Below are 15,929 nucleotides of genomic sequence, written 5' to 3' on the forward strand. Positions count from 1 at the left end.
CTCAGCCATAAGAAATGATGAAATCCAGCCATTTGTGACAACATGGATGGACATTGAGGGTATTATGCTAAGCGAAATAAGTCAGAGGGAGAAGGTCAAATATCGTATGATCTCACTCACAAGTAGAAGATAAAAACAACAACAAACCGACACATAGAGACAGAAATTGGATTGGTGGTTACCAGAGGGGAGGAGGGCAGGGAGGAGGGTAAAAGGGATGATTAGGCACATATGGTTGGTGATGGATTGTAATTAGTATTTGGGAGGTGAACATGATGTAATCAATGCAGAAATGGAAGTATAATGATGTATGTCTGAAATTTATACAATGTTACAAACCAATGTTACTGCAATAAAAAAGTAAATTAAAAAAAAGAAGCTAGAAATATGACTCTGAAGCTCATGAGAGAAGATGGAACTGGGAATATAAAATTAAAAGTCATACATATATAAATGATAGTTGAATTCAAGGGCATGGATAAGACTTTTTTAAGACAACATGTAAAGGAAGAAATAGGACATTGGGTTCTCTTGATGTACCATGGTTAGTACAGGAGTCTGGAAAACCAATCAGAATTCTCATGTGTTAACTGGGAATTAAAATACTAGTTACTTTTATACATACCTCAGAGGACAGCGAGAATATATTGAGATCGTGTGTGTGACAGTGCTTTATAATTTGTAGAGGACTATACAAAGGTGAGCTGTTCAATATTCTTCTCTTTGGCTTAGAGTACAGAAGTTTTCAGGATGGAGAGTCAGGACACACTCCATAGACATATGGAGCTCCCAGAGGGCTTGTGTGGGGCTCAGGGAAATGTCCAGCTTAACCTGCTGGGCACCACAATTTTGCTGATTCAAGCCATCTGCTATAGAAAATGAGCCAACAAAGAAGGGAGAGAAGCAGAGGTGAGTGCACCTGATAGAGCACTTTAGGAAATGGGATGAGTGGTACAGTGTCAGGTGAAGCCAGAGGTTAAGAAAGATGGGAAGTCCATTGGATATGACGAAGAGATCACTGATGCTATCTGCTGAGATATTAGAGTGTGCCTTGCCCAGCCTGGTGCCTGTTAGCCAGCAGAAATTCACTGCCCTTCATGGCCAACACTAATAGAATGGTCCCATATGTCCTTGCTGCATTCCTAGCCATATCCCGAATTATTCACCTCAACTCATCTCAACCTGATTTTCACTGCCAGAGTTACTGGCCCTTGGAATCAATTCCTTCTTAAGACTTCATATCATCCCCTCAAAACAAGTGGTCAATATTGCTGTTCTGATCTGACCACTGGCTAACTCTCTCAAGTATGTTGTGAGTAGATATTCTGACCCAATTCTTATTTATGCTCCTAATTAGGTATCGATCTCTGAATTCCCTCCTTGATTGTACTTGGTGCTCTTTTCCTTTCAATATGTTGCCTCTGTTTACTCCAGGTAAGCATCTTGCCAGCCTACTTGGCTCTCTTGGAATTCACCCCAGCCAAACCTTGTGATCCATAGATTCATCCCATTAGCAAATGCAACTCTGAAGCTGCTAAAGAAAAAAGTCATACACAAACCCCAAATGTTGCGGCAGAGAGGTTAACAGTAAAGGGAGGGTGTGATAGTTAATTTTGTGTGTTAATTTTATGATGCCCAGATATTTGGTCAAACATTACTCTGGGTGTTCCTGTGAGGGTGTCTTTGGATGAGATTAACATTCAAATCAGTAGACTGAGTAAAGCAGATTGCCCTCCCTAATGTGGTGGGCCTCATCCAATCAGCTAAAGGTCTGAATACAACAAGAAGGCTGCTTCTCCCCCACGTAAGAAAAAATTCCTCTGACTACCTTTAGACTGGGACACTGGCTTTTGCCTGCCTTTGGATTCAAACTGAAATAACAGCTCTTCCTGGGTCTCCAGTCCAGTGGCCTTTGGACTGGAACTACTTCCTTGGCTCTCCTGGGTCTCCAGCTTGCCAACTCACCCTGCAGATCTTCTGACTTGTCAGCCTCCATAATCATGGGAGCCAGTTCCTTATAATAAAACTCTTTGCATAAATATATAGAGGGGGTAGGGAAGAGAGAATGTGTATACACACACACACATTCATACTTGTATATTCTATTGGTTTTATTTCTCTGGAGAACCTGACTAATACAGAGGGAGGGAGTCCAATGGGGCTGGAAAAGTCTGTACTAAAGCATAGTGATTATGAGCTTGTGCCCTGGGGCTCAAATTCCAGCTGTACCATTGATTAGCTATGCCCTTGGTCAGGTTATTTAACCTCTCTAATCCTCAATTCCCTTCACTGTTTTACCTAAATCCCAATATATTCCAGGGCCAAGCATATGGCAAGTATTAGACACTGAGTAAATGAATGAATTAATACAGATGAAGAAACCAAGGTCCAGAGCCATTAAATGATACATAGCTAGTTAGTAGCTAATGAAAAAAAAATCAACCATCCATATTAAAGCAGAGTTATGTGTTATTCCATAGAGAAAGTTTAAAGTCTCATCAAACTGATAGATTTATTTTATTTAACCAAAACTTCACAGTGCCAGACATGATGATTCCAAGTGCTTCACAATTTCCTTGTGAGTTGGTTATAGTTATTGTTCCCATTTTACTGATGAGATAATTGAGGCACGGAGAGGTTACAGAGCTATGAGATTCTTAAAAGACTTACTGAAGGAATACTGTGATCCCATTCAAATAGCCCTTTTGAGGTTTGCTAATTTTGACCATTTTCTCCTCCCCTCTGTCCCTGATTGTCACAAGGTTCTTGATCCCTGCTTAACCACAGGCATGTCTCAGCATTGACAAAGGACCTAGGATGCATTCAGGTACAAAAGGGAGCCTATAATTGGGTGTGTTAGGGAGCGTAGAAGTGCCCAGCCTCCGGCTGCTGAGCATTCTCCTCCTTCCTTCCTCGAATGCCGTTCTTAGTAAAGAACAAAGTGTTATTTAAAATTCCGGGTGTGCAGTCTTATTTTTTCTCAACACGGCAAGCCCGAAACAGGAACCAGTATTTCTGGTTCTCTTTCTACCTCTCACAAGATATGTCTCTACTCAGAGACTTCAGGGAACAAGGACAGCCCGGGGAGTTTAGATCTAGAGCATTTAAGCTTTCGCTAGGTAGTCCTGGGTCACTATCTGTAAACAGGGTAAGGGCTGGGGTAAGGGCTGGGGTAAGGGCTAGAAGAACGTATAAAGAGAAAATATCCAACAAGCCATGTGGAAAGCAAACCAAGGAATCAAAACAGTTGATCTGTCAAATTGTACGTTCGTGTGCCCAAGCCTTGTGCCCTCACAGTGTTTTGAAATACTGTCACAGAGTGCCAGGCATGTCCCAAAGGAGGATCTTGGAGAAGGGGTTTCTGAGCTGGGCTAGTTATAAACTACTTGCAAATTGACTTTGGAAAGATAATGAGATATTTTATAAAAACTTCTATTACTATTCTTTATGAAGTTGTAATTATTGAGTCAACCATGCATCTTGTACCTTATGGGAGATACAACCTAAATACGTTGAATCTGGATTTTCTCATTACTCATCAAATGATTTCTTAAGCATTAGTTACTCTGCATGATGGTTCTTTGTAGAAATAACTCACAGGCAGCTGAATCATTTCAGAGCAAATTTTCCATCACCTTCCGTTTCTCTGTGGTTTAGGCCTTTAGTAACCCTCAATAACATGAATCTGCTGGTTCCCTACTGGCAAGGACAACTATGGATTTTTTCTTTTTAATCAAGCAATGAGAAAACCCTAGAGGAAAAATCTCATTATCATATTAAAGTACATGTAGGGCTACCCGGTCATCCTTAGTAGACATATTTATTCAGTGTTTATGTTTCTCAAATTAGACTCGGCTACCTTTCTCTGAGCAAGATGAAGAAGCTCTCAAACAGCATCATTTTCAACACAGGTAAAGGAGAAAGAAAATGCTACTGCTACCACAAGATAATCCTATAGGGGCTTGTGGTACTTTCTGTGATGCCTTGAATCAGTCTGACTCTCTCCTCTTATGTGTAATTTTTAAAGATGTCAGTGTGGGGCATCAGCAGTTGAAAACTCAGAATACCACACCAGTCCTCCCCTGTGACTGCCACATAGCTTTTGCCTGCAGGATGAGCCTACATTACTGACGTAGTTACCTTGTTTTTTTTATTAAATCTGGAAAATCCCCCACCTCCTCCATTCCTTCACAAAACTTTCTGCCTGAATGACTTTCAATCTGAGGACTATATACCTATGTCTTTTCTCCCCACTGCAGGCTTCCCCCCCACCAAACTTCCGTATGCTGAAAAAGTGTTACATTTTGGAAAAAATCCTGACTGTAAAGGATTTTGTAGTGACGTAGCATTTGTTGCCACTTCTCCCAGCCCATTCCAGCTTGCTTTATGATGAAAGTGACAACCATAACTGGGAGTTTACTGGCAATTATCTATGGACCATGCAGATTTTCTTCTTTATTGTATAAGAACTTTAAATATTTAGTGAAAATTTAAGTAAACAAATTTCAGCAACATGCCTTGTTTTAGGAATCCACTTTTAATACAAATCCAAACGCTGTTTGTTAATTATTATTGAAAACATTAATATTTCAAAATACCCTTTGGGTCAGGGAATCTGTAAGAAACAATGACTTCTCTTTATTTCAATTAAAGGCATCCTTTATTAAATTCTTACAGCTCTGCTTGCTCTCAACGCTGCCCCCTTTACAACTCTGCTTTCCTTCTTTCCTTTCCTGGGATTCCACCCCCCACCCCCGCCCTTCTCTCTCTCCCTCTCTTCCTTTCTCTCTCTCCAATAACACGCAATTAAAAACCCCAGCTTTCAGGCCAGCGAGCCTCTGTGTGTGCGTGAGTGCGCGCGTGTGTGTGTGTTGGGAGGTGGGGGTGGCGGTTGTGCATTGTTTCTCCCGACCCGAGACAAGGATTTTCCATTGCCTAAAAGAGGCCATCAAGTTTACCATTGCGAGGCACGACTTCTAATCGCATCCTTCCCGGAAAAGTACAAACAGTTCCTCGGTCGAGGTCCCCCACCTCCCACGCGCTCCCCAGCTCGCCCTCCCCGCAGAGAGCCCCGCGACAGCCTCCCTAACACCTGTGAATCATCCGAGAGGCTGCCACCGCGGAACCATTTGCATACCCCCTCCCCCGCCCTCCCTGGGCACCTAATGCACAACAAAGGAGGACAGTTAGGATTATTGCTTTTTGATTATTATTTTTAATCTCTCACATGACCATCAAAAGTAGCCTTTTTCGCCCACTCCCTGTTTGGAGCATCAGAGGGCCCCCAAGCCAGCCTTGACTGGTATCCAGGGTTTGTGCACTGAATGTACTACCAGAGTTTTGTAGCGTCCTGGCGATCCTTGAACCCACAGCCGTCCACATTCCCCCCGGAAGTCTGGACGGTTTTATAAGGCGTGTATGCGCCTCTGTGGACTATTCCTAAGAAATGCAACATAAAACCGCAGGCTCCGATTGCAAATTCAACTGAAGACAGCGTCCTCTACTTTGCCCTCCGCAAACAACTCTCAAACTCCAAGCCTTAACTCCCGCAAACCCACGCTAGTTGGGTTAACCACCCTTCCCCCCCCTCCCTCCAACTCTGATATTTCTCAGCGATAATTGCTCTGACGTAGTTTAAAATAACGTGTACCAGTCTCTCTCTCCAACTGACCACGTTAATGCGAACTGCAAGCTCTCGATGCTCCTTTGATAAAATGAAGAAATCACTCATAAAAATAGCAACCCACGTAGCCTGGCCATATATGGAGTTGGTGAGGGCTGACAGGGATGCCCCTTCGGACCCTCTTCTTTAGAAAAAATAAATTGCAGCTGAAATCCACCCCCCGCCCGGGCCTTCCCCTCCCCTTCCATGACTCAACCAAAGACTCAACTTAGCAGGGGAAAAAATTTTACATATGTAATCGCATATATATCACACATACACATATAGACACACAGACATACACATACGCACACATATACAAACAAAACAAAGAATATCAGAAAATCAGTCGCGAGATAAATGTGTTTGCCCGAGACTGGGTGTTAAAACGGAGTCATAAGAATCGTCCCGTTTGGGTGTTTGTAAAAGACTAAAATACAAAGGTTTGCAGTAAAGTGCACAGGGAGCTGACTCAAGCGCTCCGCATCTCGCGGCTCTTCCCCTCCCACCCCAAGCCTCCAGCCTCCATCCTCCCTCCGCCCTCCCCCAACACACTTCCTCTCCGCCCCTCCAGGAGATGGCTATTAAAAGCTGCTGACGTCAAAAGGGACGGCCATCTTTGATGAGGGCAGAGCTCACGTTGCATTGAAGACGAAACCTCGGGGAGGTCAGGCGCTGTCTTTCCTTCCTTCCCTGCTCGGCGGCTCCTCCACACTTGCAACCTGCAGGGGCCGGGCGAACACCACCCTCGAGAGAAGCCAAGGTAAGGAGCCCCCTCCCCAGGTCGTGTTTCTGGCTCTGGCTCTGGATGGCTGCATACCCAGAGGGGACCACAGCTGGAGAGGCCAAGTGAGCTTGGGTAAATCCAAGTATTTGTGCACCCAGGGTGCGGTATTCCATGTGTGCGCGTCTAGCTAGACTCCCGCCTGGGGCTTTATAAAGTATTTTCGAGGTGAGCTGCTTGGGGAAGGGATGAATGGGGACACTGCAGATGGAGCGATGGCGAGGAAGCGCGAGGATACGTACCGAATAACTTACTCTTTTGAAACAGTAGTGGGACTCTCTCTCTCTTCCATTTTGCGATGCAGTTTTCAGAGATGTTTAGGCTGCTGGTTTTTTTTTTTTTTCCCTCTAGACCAAAACAAACAAACCCTGTCGTTCTGACCCTATTATTATGACTGTTGTCGTTAGGGCGCTATTATCCAGGGAAGAATTAGGGAGAAGGCAGGGTACGGGCGCTGGGGAGGCGAAAGAAGGGGGAGTTCCCGGCCCGGGCAAGGTGAGCTGCAGCAGCGACAGCAGCCTCCAAGCCCCACAGACTTGATTTATGCCGCCTGCTCCACGTCAACTGCAGGCTGGCGGGAGGCGGGCGGGTCGTGCTGGGTGGGAGGGCTCTGCGGAGGGCTGGCGGGGGTTGGCTCTCCTCGGGGACTGCGGAGGCCCACACTCAGCACCCTGGACAGCAATACCGAGGGACCGCGCTGCAGCCTGCGACCTTTCAGGACCTCGGACAGCGGTCTGGCCGCGCACCGCATCTACCTACGGCAGAGATGCCTGGCCAGGGCTAGATGTTCCAGGCTTGGAGGCCAAATTGCCTGAGACCCCGGTCTTACAGAGACCCCTAATAGACCAGGCATAGTAGGTTTAAAAAAAAGAAAGAAAAAATAAATCCTGCCCACAGGGACTCCTTTGCAAGCAATTACCTGCTCCCATCCTCAGCTCCTGCATAGCTTCAAAAAATAATAGTCTACTTGTGGAAATTTGTATTGCCCTATTCCCTCTTTCAGGTAGGAAGTAAACACACTAAAAAGAAAATATGCATTCATCCTCCGGTTGGATATCAAGGGTTTTGTTTGTTTTTGTTTTTAACACAAAGTAGATCTATCTACGGATCTTGAGTGGACGTGAATGAGGTATATATGAAGATGCCAGCATGACCTGTTTATAGGAGTGATATATCTCCATATATATATTTCTATTTGATAAATATATGGGGATAGTTGAACTAAGCAGAATCAACTTTAAGAATGAACCCCTCTTCTTCTTCGTTCTCCCCCATCCTTGTAGTTAGGCATGAACACAAGCATATCCACAAAAATACATCTCTGAGAAATGTGACAGGTCATATAGGGTATAGATTTAACCTATTTGGCCATGGTTTCAGAGTGAGTGGGAGTATTTCCTATGGACATTGGTTATCCCAGGCCGATAGTTTCTGATTTTGACAACATTAAGACTGGTTTTCCTCAGGAGAATCCAACTGTGTCCTTCAAGATAACGCAGGTGAAAGGACCATGGTGTTAGACTGAAACTGGACTCTGACCTAGAGATCTACTGCAATTTCTATTACGGCACTGCAGGATTTTGCTGAGGTGGTAATAAGTACTTTAACTATTTTCTACTCTGAGGCTTGGAGCCTCTGAGAGAAAAAAAAATTGTCACAGGGATATTTCCAGCTGTTTGATATAGATAAAATTGGCATAAAATGACCAGGAGTAAAATTGTACTGTTTGAGTAGTTGTTAAATAAGGGGAACAGTGTCATATGTAAGAATATACACAATGCTTTAAAGAAAGGCTATCATGATCCCCTGAAAAGCCTCAAAATAAAATCTTGGATTGTATTTAGTTAGTCATAACTCCAGTCATTTATATACTAGAGGTACTGAAATGCCTTGTCCACAGAGAGAAGTTACTCTCATTCCCAGCTATTTATTTCCTAGTGTTTTTCATTTTTATGGATAACCATACGTTTCCATATAAGAATATATTGATGTTATTGTATATGGGTGTAAAATTATTATTCAAGAGTATGTAACTGCATGGAAGAATTTTATAACTCTGCAATCCGCAGAAGAAATAAACAACTGTGTTGTAGTGATGGTAGGAGGGGCGAAAAGATGGGTAGGAGTCTTTAAAAATGCTTTGACTTCATGCTGCATGTCCAGACATGTCTCTGCGTAGTTGCGTCAAATGAAAAAGCCTAACGCTGCCGGAATTACGTGCTTGGACATTAGTAATTACCGCTGGGCTTGTTTGCTAGTGGAACACTGGGATGGGGGTGCGGAGGTAGAGGGCTGCAGTGAAGCAAAGGGCACATATCTGGGAGGAAGTGGCAACGTGCAGAATTATGGGGCCAATTCTAGAATAGGTTGCTGAGAAATTAAAACAAAACACAATTGAAGCATGAAGCTAACATTTAAATTGTTGACAAGCTTCAGGAAAAAATCAAGAGATTTCCTATTTTAAGTTTTAAATTTTAAAAATCCAGGGCAATACGGCGAGAAGAAGCAGGAACAGATGGACATAAGGATGTGCTAGGAAACATTCATGCAGACCCTCTAATGCTACCTGCTCGTTTGGTCTTTGGCATTTTATGCATTATCACCTTGGCAGTCAGAATACAAAATAATTTATAATCTTCATAACCTTTCCATGGTAAAATCTCCCAAGAATTCACAATTTTATTTTTATTTTGTTAAACATGCAAATCACACATGCACAAATATAATACAAACTACTCCTGAATTAGCTTGTCTATAGACATTTTTAAGCTCTAAATGTTAATCCCAGAGTGATGGTTATTAACCAGAAGATTGATGTTTCTGCCGGTGGCACCTCGTCCCATAGCAGTTGGCCTTCAGCAGAACGTGTAGGTTTTGATGATTAGTAGAAACGAGAGATAATTTGAGAAAAAAGTTGGGAGAGGAGACTTGAAGGATAAAAATAGATAAATCTGCTTCTTATATGATGCACTATGAATAAACCATTTTCCTCACACTATGGAACTGCTTTACAATTCTATAAAGGTAAGGAAATTGGTGTTTTCAGCCTCAGCACTAGATACATTTCTGCAATGTCATCTCTTGTCAGCAGGGACCAACTTGTTAGGGAGATATTGATCAATCATTGAGCACCAGATACATAAATGAACCCCATGGAGGGTATAAAGTCTCATGCTTATGTAGTCTTTGACCTCAATAAGTTTAGCATCTAGTAATCTTTTTTTTTTTTTTTGAGGAAGAGTGGCTCTAAGCTAACATCTGTTGCCAATCTTCCTCTTTTTGCTGAGGAAGATTAGCCCTGAGCTAACATCCGTGCTCATCATCCTCTATTTTGTATATGGGACACCGCCACAGCATGGTTTAATGAGCAGTGTGTAGGTCTGCGCCTGGGATCCGAACCAGCGAACCACGGGCCGCCAAAGCAGAGTGCAGGAACATAACCACTGCGCCACTGGGCCGGCCCCCTAACATCTAGTAATCTTAATGAAAACAATAAAAATTACCAAATAATACCAGAAGGAAAATGTAATGATAGTTAAAGAAAAATCATGAGGGAGTATATAATTATTTGCCAAGCGAAAGTGACCAAAAATAAGGAATGTAAATTCTGAGGAGGACAATACTGCAGCAGACTAGAATGATCTCAGAGAGGAGACAGGACTTGAGCTGGCTTTTGGAGGTTGGAGAGAGGTGAGGGAGGTCTGCTAAGTAAAAGTTACAGCATAGGCAAAACTACGAGTTAGGCAAGCCCAGTGATGGTCAGCAAACCCTAAAAATGCCCATCCATTTGGGTGGAGTGGGAAGCTTGTATAGAGGAATTTGCTGGAAAAGAGTGTTGAAGCCTTCTAGGAAAGGCCTTGAATGCCATGCTGAGGATTTGGTGCTTTATCTTCTAAAGTTCATTTCTGAGCAGAAGCTGATATAACAAAGTAACCAGGTCCTTTTTAACATCTGAGAATTTCTCTTGGCAGAGTGGATTAAATTTGCATTCTTCCAGAAATAGAGGGAAGCAAATTGGTATCATAAAGGATGATTAATTTAAAAAAAATCAGTCCTCATTTAGGCATCTTTTAAGATCACTCTTCAGGAGACATATGGACTTATAAGTTCTGCCGAACAGTTAATTGTAAATTTCAAATTTTCACTATTGACTAGAACAAATTATTCAATTTGTTGAGCACCTAACGGAGAGACTGAAAAGTGGGTCAGGAATCTGGGGATGAGAGGTGCCCAGAAAGTACACTTGAATAATAAACACACAGAACACTGTCTTGCACCCTCTGAGTACTCTGCTTTGTCAAATACACTGACTGGATGGAAGAAAAAAGCGGCCGGTTTTTCTGTGCATGTTTCAGGCAGCATGACACACAGAACCAGCCCTAAGTGGCTAAAACTGGAAAAAAATAAAAATAAAAAGATTCTATGGTAAATTTTTGGAGGACCAAGGTGAGGTGGGCATCATATCATATTTTTTTCCCTAGCTGACTTTTGCTGATTAACCTCACTCCAGTGCTAGCTCAAGGTCTGAATTATACCCATTTCACTTTTAATGCTGTGGTTACTACTCTCACAGCAGACCTTCAAAATTCCAAATGCTGATAGAACTGCTGCACCGAAATAGTCAATGGCTTCCTGTGGAGGAATAAATGGCCGTTACAGACATAGATCTTATTGCTATTTCGATTCTCACTCTAAAGTGTCAAGGGACCATCCTCACCTGTTCTTCACCAAAACACTGGCAGGAGAGACATCCTTAGGATAACGTGTTGATTTCCAAGCTGACTCCCTGGGGGAGGTTTGGAGGTAGTGACATTTGATGCTTTAGGAAAAGGTCAGGCTGGTGGTTATTAAACTGAGTGCAGAGGGCCTTCCGAGTATCAAGTAAGAGGAAGGGAGGAGACATGACATAGCATTGAGGAAGCAGGACATGGTAAGGGGAGAGAATTTTTTAAAAATTGGTCTTACAAGAGGAAAGAGACTTCAGAGAAATTTCCAGAGAACCCTAGCTGCACTATGAATGCTTCAGAATTGTTATCATTGCTATAACCATAATAGCTACTCATTTCTACATGATTTTCTTCACAAGGATCTCAAAGCACTTCACCCAATATAAAAGTCCAAGCAGTTTCTGATTTCTAAAGGGATGATGCAAACCATAGTTGTGTGAGTTCATATATAATATTAGATAACATTTAGTAAGCCATAAATCTGATTTAGAAGGACAGAGATACCCATAACAGTGATTAATCGGAATAGGCCTATGGGGGAGAAGAGTGAGCCACTAATTCTAAAAGCTTTTACCTGTACTAGCTCACTGAATCCTCATAACAACCCTGTAATCAGGGTACTATTATTATTTCCATTTTACAGATGAGGAAACTGAGGCAGAGAAAGGCTAAGTAACTTGCCTCACATCAGAGTGCAGAGCCAGGATTTAAATGCAATCAGTCTGACTGCAGAGACTAAGCTCTTAACTATATACTGTGCTACCTCTTGCATCACCCACATTTTTCATGCTGGCCAAATGAGGCACAGAGTATTTACATGATTGTTTTGGCAATATCTTTCCGCACTCGGTTGTACAGCAAGGCATGATGGCAAGGATGCTGAGCAGGAGCCAGGGGACCTGGTTCTAGCCCTGAAGCAACTGCTTGTAATTTCCTGTTTTGGAATCACACTATCTTTAAATAAGTCATTCAACCACTAGTGAACTCAGTTTCTTCATCTGTGAAATGATAGAACTGGACTAATGTTTTCCAATATCCCTGCAATTCAGAAGTTAATGAAATCAGTGCTGAAAACTCTGAGTGATGGGTCTGGGTCCAGCGACCTGATGGTCTCAGCTGGCATTGCCTTAATACTGTTTCAGTAGCTGGCCTGACTCCCGCCTCTGTTGTAAGATTAATTACATCCACACCCTCCCTCCTCCTCCATTGCTTTTTTTCCTCAATAATTTCTTTGACATCATCTTTCTGAAGCCTTTCCGGTCAGACTTCAGAAACCCTGTCCTTTTCCCTTAAAGTCTTCATCTGAGTCATCACTGCTTTGGGGATCTCCTGTCCTTCTCAATCAGATTTATCGCTGTCTGGCACAGTCTGTTTCCTACAATTGACCTTAAATTTTATAATTCGTTTTTCAATCTAATAGCTGTTATTTTATTCCTTTCTGGATCGTCTTTTGATCATCTCCTATATCTGACTTAAAGCAATTTATTAGCTGCTATTCCTTGCTCTTTCTTCTTCTACCACTTAGAAAAGGGAAAACAGAAGCTTTTATAGAATCTGTGAGCTCTTAGGTATTTAACAAGTAACATTTCTGTATGACCTGAATCATATGATATTAGTAGCCAGCTCAAAAACTAATCAAATTTGGAGGATGCAGGTGGGGGTGGTAAAATAACATTTCAAAAAAGCTTTAAGGACAAGGGATAAAGAGAGGAGGAAGCTTTAAAACCTATGAGAATAAAAGTTCAGAGGCTACCAGCTGGCGGTATCATATTTATTAATTAAATTCATAGTCACATATGCATTAAATTCACATGTTCCAGACAAGCCATATTCTCCTTGTTGCTGTAACCCCATTTCCACTGCAGATTTCAGCATCTTTCCACCAAAGCATGATATCACAAGAGGAGATCCTAACTGATTTTCTTACTGCTGACTCACAGACGTTGGCCTCAGTACTGATTAACTGGTGATAAGAACAAATCTGTATCCCCAAAAAGAGATAGGGAAAATCCTGTTTAAGGATTAGTGTTTCCTTTTAAATGCTTAACAACCATTCCAGAGAAACACGAAGCAAATTACAATGCCTGCACCAGATTGGTGCTGAATGACGGATGCACTGGTTTATGGATTGCTTTCCGTGGTCATGGAAAAATATATTTGATCCTCTTAGCTAGTAAATAAAACCAAGTTCTGATCCCTGTGAAGGGAAAACTAAAATAACTCACTTATCTTTTCTTCTGCTTTTGGGTTTTTTTGTTGTTGTTGATCTGATTTGGTTCTTATTACTCAAAGACGGCTAATTCTCGTGTCTTAAATTGACAGTGTTTGCACTTTCTGCTGATTCACCTCATCTTCCAAGGTGGTCCACTTTATACTTGAAGAGCAAGGTTATTTTCCTCTTAAAATGGTAGGTTCTACAAAACGACCATCTGGCCCCAGCTTCCCCATCACTTCCTATATCCAAATGACTCTAGTCACAGATTTTGAACTTGGGAGAGGACTTTTCATGCCTGCAGGCTTCAGTGAGTGGTTTTGGTCCTTTACTGATGACAGCACGTAAGAGAATGAAAGCCTCTTAGGTGCCCCCCGGAGGCCAGAGTTGCCCTGCACTCCTGCCTCATTCCTGTTTTAGAGAAGTCTCTCAGCTGAGCTCTGAGAATCCTGCAAGTTGGACAGAATTCTCTTTCCGTGGAGAATCTCGGACCAGATTGCTGATCTCCTTTATTCATATTCATCTTTTGTACAGTTTCAAAGAATAATGACTGGCAAATTGCAAAACAGTTTATTTCCTAAATTTCCCTGCAGTTTGTCTGAGGGTGGTCTGAGAGCCAGCTATAGGTAAATCACACCGTGACTTCGCCGTTGATAAACAGAAAGGAGAGGGAAATAAATGCCAGTAAGCCTGCTAGGAAGAACACTTGCAAACGATTTCAATATGCAGTAGTCCCATTGAGTGAATTTTTTATTTTAATGGAAAGTCCGTTATAACTTTACTATAACACTAGAAATCAAGACAGTGTTTCTGATTTATGCCTGAGAAATTGCTGAGTGTCTCCACTTTTTCCAATTCCAAGATGACTATCCCTATATTCCTCAAACATAAATCAGCTGTCATTATGGCACTCTTCAGTAATTAATTAATTCAATAAATATTTATGAAGCATCTGTCATGTACCAGGAAAACACTGTACTGGTTACTGAAGATAGAGCAGTAAATAAAACATGCATGTTTCTGCCCTCAATGCATTTTTCTGGGTATCCCCTTTTGAGGTATTATTATTTTAGAAGACATATTTCACATAGAATCTCTTTTAGAATCTAAGACATTAACCCAACTTAGAAAAGAACTTGCCTTTCTATCCAAAATATGCAAGTGAGTGAAAGTTTCTACTGAGTGGCTGGTATCTACAGAGAGATCACTACCTCATAAACAGAGTACATGTTAGGAACCAGCCTCAGCCATCAAGGAACTCAGTAAATACCTCAAAAAATGCCCTTGTATAAATTTGTCTCTCTTCACACGGCAATCAACTAGTATGTCACTAAAATTTCCTTTAAGTATGTGTTTATATGCCAGTCTATTGGGACCTCTTCCTATATAGATTAGGTCAAGAATTGAGAAACATGGTACCCCCTAGGCCAGAAAACCTAGCCCCAAACACTTCAGAGATATTGCAGGTTTGATTCCAGACCACCCCAATAAAGCTAAAATTGCAATAAAGGGAGTCACACGAATTTTTTGGTTTCCCAGTGCATATAAAAGTTTCCCAGTGCATATATCATGTTTACACTATACTGTACTCTATTAAATGTGGAATAGCATTATGTCTAAAAAAATGTATATACCTTAATTAAAAGAATACTTTATTGCTAAAAAATGCTAACCATCATCTGAGCCTTCAGCAAGTTGGAATCTTTTTATTGGTGGAAGGTCTTGCCTTGATGTTGATGGCCGGTGACTGATCAGGGTGGTGGTTGCTAAAGGTTGGGGTGGCTGTGGCAATTTTTAAAAATAAGACAACAATGAAGTTTATCATGTCAATTGGCTCTTCTTTTCGTGAACGATTTCTCTGTAGCAGGCGATGCTGTTTGACAGCATTTTACCCACAGTAGAACTTCTTTCAAAATTGGAGTCAGTCCTCTCAAACCCTGCTGCTGCTTTATCAACTAAGTTTATGTGATATTCTAAATCCTTTGTTGTCATTTCAACAATCTTCACAGCATCTTCACCAGGAGTAGATTCCATCTCAAGAAACCACTTTCTTTGCTCATCCGTAAGAAGCAACTCCTCATCCGTTAAAGTTTTATCATTAGATTGTAGCAATTCAGTCAAATCTTCAGAATCCACTTCTAATACTAGTTCTCTTGCTATTTTCACCACATCTGCAGTTACTTCCTCCACTGAAGTCTTGAACCCCTCAAAGTCATCCATGAGGGTTGGAATCAACTTCTTCCAAACTGCTGTTATGTGGATATTTTGATCTCGTCCCATGAATCACAAATATTCTTAATGGTATCTGGAATGGCGAATCCTTTCCAGAAGGTTTTCAATTTGCTTTGCCCAGACGCATCAGAGGAATCACTATCTATGACAGCTAAAGCCTTATAAAATGTATTTAAATAATAAAACCTGAAAGTTGAAATTACTCCTTGATCCATGGGCTGCAGAATGGATGTTCTATTAGCAGGCATGAAAACAACATTAATCTCATTGTACATCTCCATCAAGAGCTCTCGGGTGACCAGGTGCATTGTC

The 15,929-nt window shown here is 41.8% G+C and overlaps 1 protein-coding gene across 1 annotated transcript in view; it reads left to right on the forward strand.

Annotated features, from left to right (window-relative positions):
• The first annotated feature begins 6,322 nt into the window (after window positions 1-6,322).
• The window catches only part of SNAP25 (synaptosome associated protein 25), an 83,094-nt gene continuing 73,487 nt past the window's right edge, over window positions 6,323-15,929 (forward strand). The window contains exon 1 of the mRNA XM_058563207.1: window positions 6,323-6,425. The gene's annotated coding sequence lies outside the window, so the exon portion shown is untranslated. The remainder of the gene's footprint in view (window positions 6,426-15,929) is intronic.

Source organism: Diceros bicornis, chromosome 19, assembly GCF_020826845.1.
Source record: "Diceros bicornis minor isolate mBicDic1 chromosome 19, mDicBic1.mat.cur, whole genome shotgun sequence".
Classification (NCBI taxonomy): domain Eukaryota; kingdom Metazoa; phylum Chordata; class Mammalia; order Perissodactyla; family Rhinocerotidae; genus Diceros; species Diceros bicornis.